Source organism: Lithobates pipiens, unplaced genomic scaffold (genome assembly GCF_037356315.1).
Source record: "Lithobates pipiens isolate NorthernLeopardFrog02 unplaced genomic scaffold, aLitPip1_a1.2 Scaffold_22, whole genome shotgun sequence".
NCBI classification, from domain to species: Eukaryota; Metazoa; Chordata; class Amphibia; order Anura; family Ranidae; genus Lithobates; species Lithobates pipiens.
The window spans coordinates 121,800,706-121,807,065 of NW_027507784.1; the positions used below are offsets into that span (position 1 = coordinate 121,800,706).

Consider the following 6,360-nt stretch of genomic DNA (forward strand, 5'->3'; position numbering starts at 1 on the left):
TGGCTTCTGGAAGATGATTCCCCTTGCTTTTTTGAGCATTACACAGCCTGTTCCCAACAGATAATAGAATGTGTTGATTCTGGACAATTCCTTGTCAGACAGGCAGTATGTAACCCGCAGTTTGTACAACTACTACTTTTAGCATGGTCTGGTATTTTGCAATCAGCCACAGCCAGCCCACAACAAACCATCTCTGCTACCAAACACCTGCCTGCCCAAGAGCCTCTTCCACCATCACCTATGGCAACCTCAGTTTCAGCCCAATATACTCTACTCCCCACCAAATATCAATACTCTGTTTCTTCCTGTTGCACATACCCTGCCTTTAATCCAACTGCCTCTTTCCCGTTGCCTACTATCCCTCAAGAACTTCCCCTAGCTACTGTTACCTCTTCCTTGCCATATTCCAACCCTTCTCTCCAGTCTGCTTCATCCCCCTACCTATAGATCTGCAGCTACCTACAGGTCTTCAGTAGCTAAATCTAAAGAGACGGAAGTTCTTTCCTACCCATTTGATCCTGCCAGTAACGCAACCTGCCTCCACACCAACCAACCTGCTCCAGTCTGCCTGCATGCCAGCTGAACCTGATCACCCACCTGATTCTGCCAAACATCTGCCTGCTATCCAGCCAGTGTCTCCGTCTAAACTTCCTATGCTCCAGTCTGATGTGCCTGACGTCCCAGTGCCCGCTGTCCAGCCTGACGTCCCAGTGCCCGCTGTCCAGCCTGATGTCCTGCTCCCGTCCTTCCAGTCTGATGCCTTCTAATCTGATGCACCTGACGTGTCACTGCCTGCCTTCCAGCCTGACGTGCCGTTGCCTGCCTTCCGGTCTGATGCGCCAGTTTCCCGGTCCGATGTGTGCCTGTGCCCGCTGCCCAGCCTGATGTGCCTGTTGCCCTGTTCAAGGTGACTGCTGCCCAGTCCGACAACCCGGACCCTGCCGATGACCTGGAGCCCTCTGTCTACCTTGATGCCCTGCCTGAAGAGCCTGTTGCACAGCCTGATATACCCCCCATCCAGTATTCTGTTTGACGCCATAGACTATGGACAATTTCAGCCAATTGGAGCGTCCGGAGGCCGCTCCTTTGAGGGGGGGGTACTGTCAGGAAAGGGTCTGTCCGCTGGTAATCCATCATTTGGCATGCAGTACTGAGGTCCACCAGCAGGTGTCTCCTGGCAGTTTGTAACTGTCAGGAGAGACTTTCCCTGCTGGTGTTATGTCACCATTGGGCCACAGTACTAGCGTCCACCAGCGGATGAATCCTGGCAGTAAGGAGCAGGCAACACTTCCTGCACTCAGGTGTTACTTGAGGACAATTAATGCAGTCTTATAAATACCCAGCAAGCCCACACATGCTTGCCTTGGTATCTTTCTCCCTGGATCCTGACCTTGAGCCTGTATCTGACCCCATCCTGGACCTGTCCCTCCTGTTTGCCTTGGATCCCTGCTCTACAGCCCATCATCCATCTTTCCTCGCCCTGTCCCGTTGGTTCCCCATCCTTACCCATCTGCTGACCCCCTGTGTATGACCTCGGCCTGGCTTTTGTTACAATTCTGGTATTCCCCAATATTTGTATATATCATTGTTTGTGGTTTTTGGGTTGGTTGTGCACTATTATATTCACTTACTATTCACTTGTGTAAATAAACACCATTATTTTTCACTTACATGTGTTTCTAGTTTCCTCTGTGGAGTCCACACAGTCTGGTCTACTAATTCTCTGACAGATAGGTTGTCAGGAAATTGGGTGTGCAATTTATGTCCCTAGAACACCTGAAGGTGCTCCCTGTATGTTGGGCCTCTGTATGTGGCCAGGATTAGGGATGAGCTTCGAGTCGAACTCGTGTACGACACGAACATTGCCTGTTCGGAACGGCAAACAATTTGGGGTGTTCACAGCAAATTCAAAAAGCCGTGGAACACCCTGTAAAAGTCTACGGGAGAAATCTAAAGTGCTAATTTTAAAGGCTTATATGCAAGTTATTGTCATAAAAAGGGTTTGGAGCCCTGGGTCCTGCCCCAGGGGACATGTATCAATGCAAACTTTTAAAAACTGCAGTTTTTTTCGGGAGCAGTGATTTTAATAATGCTTAAAGTGAAACAATAAAAGTGTAATATTCCTTTAAATTTCATACGGGGGGTGTCTATAGTATGCCTGTAAAGGGGCGCATGTTTCCCGTGATTAGAACTGTCCCTGCACAAAGTGTCATTTCTGCAGGAAAAAAAAGTAATTTAAAAGCACTTGTGGCTATAATGAATTGTCGGCTCCCCGTAATACATAGAACAGTCATTGATTTAAAAAAACAAACATGGGGTCCCCCCCCAAATTCAATTACCAGACCCTTCAGGTCTGGTATGGCTATTAAGGGGAACTCCACGCCAAAAAAAAAAAAAAAGGCGTGGAGTCCCCCCCCTGCTGTGGAACAGAGATGACAGTTGCTCTTTAAATATTATGATTTAAAAGCGAGTTGCTTTAAATAAAATACACCCTGCGGTTAGGTGTGCTGAAGTGCAAGGAAGATGTTGATAAGGGGAGAGAGCAGAGTGAAAGACAGAAAAAGTCAGTGTGCTGGATGGGAATGGTGAGGTTACCTGTACAGTTAGGCTGAGCACACACGGATCAAAATTCAGTGGGTTCAACAGCTATGTATGTAGCTTCCCCTGTTGGACACAAGCTAATCATTAGATTGGCTTCTGCTGCCTATTTCCTGATGTCAGCATACAATGTGGATGGTCTTCAATAGAGAACCTGTGGCGCCGCCCACCCCCCCGCTGCCAGGGTGTGTGAAGAGCAGTGGGCGGCGCCACAGTTCAAAGTCAGCGCGGCAACGACGGCTGCCGCTTGGAGGCCAGGAGATGTAATGTCCTGTCGGGGGAGTCCGTTCAGTGAGTATGTGGGGGCCAGTCTGTGGATGTGGGGGCCGGTCAGTCTGGATGTCAGAGGGGCACCAGATGTAATGAGGGGCTCCACTGATGGACACAGATGTGAGGAAGGTACCTCTGATTTTTCTATTGAAAAAGCCCATGGCGTGCAAACACACCCAAAAAACTTCCACCCGGTGCATAAAAAAAGTGCACACACATAAAGAGTGACACACTAAAAAGTGCAGACGGGTGCCTGATGTCCTCCAAAAGAAGGACCATACCCTGATCCCCCGGGGCGTTAGGCTCCAGACAGGGACTGAGGTACCAGACTCAACAAAGTGGGACCCGGACGAAACCGGAATCCCTCCTTTCCCCGGGAGGACTGCCGAAACAGAACCTCCTAGGTACTTGGTACTGTAGGGGGCTTCCCCGAAGGTAGGCCCCCCCTCATGGAGATTGGACCAAGCCAGAAGGCCTATGTCCGCTCTCCCACAAGACGTTCAGGATTGGTCCGAGGACCGACACCCTACTAATCAAACGTGAAGTGACACACAGTGACAAACACACAAAGATAAAATAAATAAAAAGTGGGGAAGGGATAGTGAAGAGGAGAGTGAAAAGTGACCATTGTGAGATACAATGGCCGGCCCTCCGGCCAGGAATCAAAAATTCCTCTGGTCCTAGCCAAAAGGCCGGGCCCTAGAGGCAGGTGTAAAAAAAGCGTGTAATGGTGACGTGACCTAGGTGCCTAAATCAAAGTGCTGACGCACAGTGAAAGAAGGCACCCCTGGACTGCCACTCCAGGGGCACATCACCATGGGCTTTCCAACAAAAGCATCCCCGACAGCCCAGCCCAGACCACAACAGCCCCCACCCCTATCAGGAAGGCATGGAGATCAAGGAGCTTAGTGAGACCCTTTACCATCAGGTCCCACCCTCACTCCCGTCACTCCCACCTAATTACATCCAGGACGTACTGACCGTTCCCCCCTCCAGGCTAAAGGGGAACAAGCGTTCCAATCCCGAAAAACTGACTGGGGCTAAAGCTGCCACAATCCAAGCCGGTCTGCCAGGGTCCCCTCCCCTGGCTTCGACCCAGTGTTTCTCCGCCCTCACCAGGTGCATCCTTCCAGATGGCTCAGACTCGACCATGCATCGGCCCCCAGTTTACTGTCGGGCGGCACGACGTGGCCCCTACCGAAACCATCCTTCGGGATGCAAATTACACCATCGGAGAGCGCCGCCCAAACCCTCTATAGGGATGGACCAGCGCCTCCTTTGGCAACTGATAAGAACAGATACTACACTTGATCTTAGCCAAAAGGCCGAGAAGCGGGAGCTGTTATTATGCCAACAAGGTCAGCCTGTTATGGTGAATATGGTAAAAACTGACACACAGCGGGAGGAGCTGTTATTAGGCCAGCAAGGTCAGGCTGGTATGGTGAATACGGTAAAAACTGAAAGACAGCGGGGGGAGCTGTTATTAGGCCAGCAAGGTCGGCCTGTCATGGTGAATACGGTAAAAACTGACAGACAGCGGGGAGAGCTGTTATTAGGCCAGCAAGGTCGGTCTGTCATGGTGAATATGGTAAAAAGTGACGGACAGCGGGGGGAGCTGTTATTATGCCAGCAAGGTCAGCCTGTCATGGTGAATACGGTAAAAAGTGACGGACAGTGGGGGGAGCTGTTATTATGCCAGCAAGGTCAGCCTGTCATGGTGAATACGGTAAAAAGTGACAGACAGCGGGGGAAGCTTTTATTATGCCAGCAAGGTCAGCCTGTTATGGTGAACACGGTAAAAAGTGCCGGACAGCGGGAGGAGCTGTTATTATGCCAGCAAGGTCAGCCTGTCATTGTGAATACGGTAAAAACTGACAGACAGCGGGGGGAGCTGTTATTATGCCAGCAAGGTCAGCCTGTCATGGTGAATACGGTAAAAACTGACAGACAGCGGGGGGAGCTGTTATTATGCCAGCAAGGTCGGCCTGTTATGGTGAATACGGTAAAAACTGACAGACAGCGGGAGCTGTTATTAGGCCAACAAGGTCAGCCTGTTATGGTGAATACGGTAAAAACTGACAGACAGCGGGAGCTGTTAGTAGGCCAACAAGGTCAGCCTGTTATGGTGAATACGGTAAAAACTGACAGACAGCGGGAGGAGCTGTTATTATGGCAGCAAGGTCAGCCTGTTATGGTGAATACGGTAAAAAGTGCCGGACAGCGGGAAGAGCTGTTATTATGCCAGCAAGGTCAGCCTGTTATGGTGAACACGGTAAAAAGTGCCGGACAGCGGGAGGAGCTGTTATTATGCCAGCAAGGTCAGCCTGTTCTGGTGAATACGGTAAAAACTGACAGACAGCGGGAGGAGCTGTTATTAGGCCAGCAAGGTCAGCCTGTTATGGTGAATATGGTAAAAACTGACAGGCAGCGGGAGGAGCTGTTATTAGGCCAGCACGGTCAGCCTGTTATGGTGAATACGGCAAAAACTGACAGACGGCGGGAGGAGCTGTTATTATGGCAGCAAGGTCAGCCTGTTATGGTGAATACGGTAAAAACTGACAGACAGCGGGAGGAGCTGTTATTATGCCAACAAGGTCAGCCTGTTATGGTGAATACGGTAAAAACTGACAGACAGCGGGAGGAGCTGTTATTAGGCCAGCAAGGTCAGCCTGGTGAATACGGTAAAAACTGACAGACAGCGGGAGGAGCTGTTAGTAGGCCAGCAAGGTCAGCCTGTTATGGTGAATACGGTAAAAACTGACAGACAGCGGGAGCTGTTATTATGCCAGCAAGGTCAGCCTGTTATGGTGAATACGGTAAAAACAGACAGACAGCGGGAGGAGCTGTTATTAGGCCAGCAAGGTCAGCCTGTTATGGTGAATACGGTAAAAACTAACAGACAGCGGGAGGAGCTGTTATTAGGCCAACAAGGTCAGCCTGTTATGTTGAATACGGTAAAAACTGACAGACAGCGGGAGCTGCTATTAGGCCAGCAAGGTCAGCCTGTTATGGTGAATACGGTGAAATCTAACAGACAGTGGGCGGAGCTGTTATTAGGCCAGCAAGGTCAGCCTGTTATGGTGAATACGGTAAAAACTGACAGACAGCGGGAGCTGTTATTAGGCCAACAAGGTCAGCCTGTTATGGTGAATACGGTAAAAACTGACAGACAGCGGGAGCTGTTAGTAGGCCAACAAGGTCAGCCTGTTATGGTGAATACGGTAAAAACTGACAGACAGCGGGAGGAGCTGTTATTATGCCAACAAGGTCAGCCTGTTATGGTGAATACAGTAAAAACTGACAGACAGCGGGAGGAGCTGTTATTATGGCAGCAAGGTCAGTCTGTTATGGTGAATACGGTAAAAAGTGCTGGACAGCGGGAAGAGCTGTTATTATGCCAGCAAGGTCAGCCTGTTATGCTGAATACGGCAAAAACTGACAGACGGCGGGAGGAGCTGTTATTATGGCAGCAAGGTCAGCCTGTTATGGTGA

The 6,360-nt window shown here is 50.1% G+C and overlaps 1 pseudogene; it reads right to left on the reverse strand.

Annotated features, from left to right (window-relative positions):
* Positions 1–4,100: 4,100 nt before the first annotated feature.
* Positions 4,101–4,205, reverse strand: LOC143925783 (U2 spliceosomal RNA; annotated as a pseudogene).
* Positions 4,206–6,360: the final 2,155 nt, after the last annotated feature.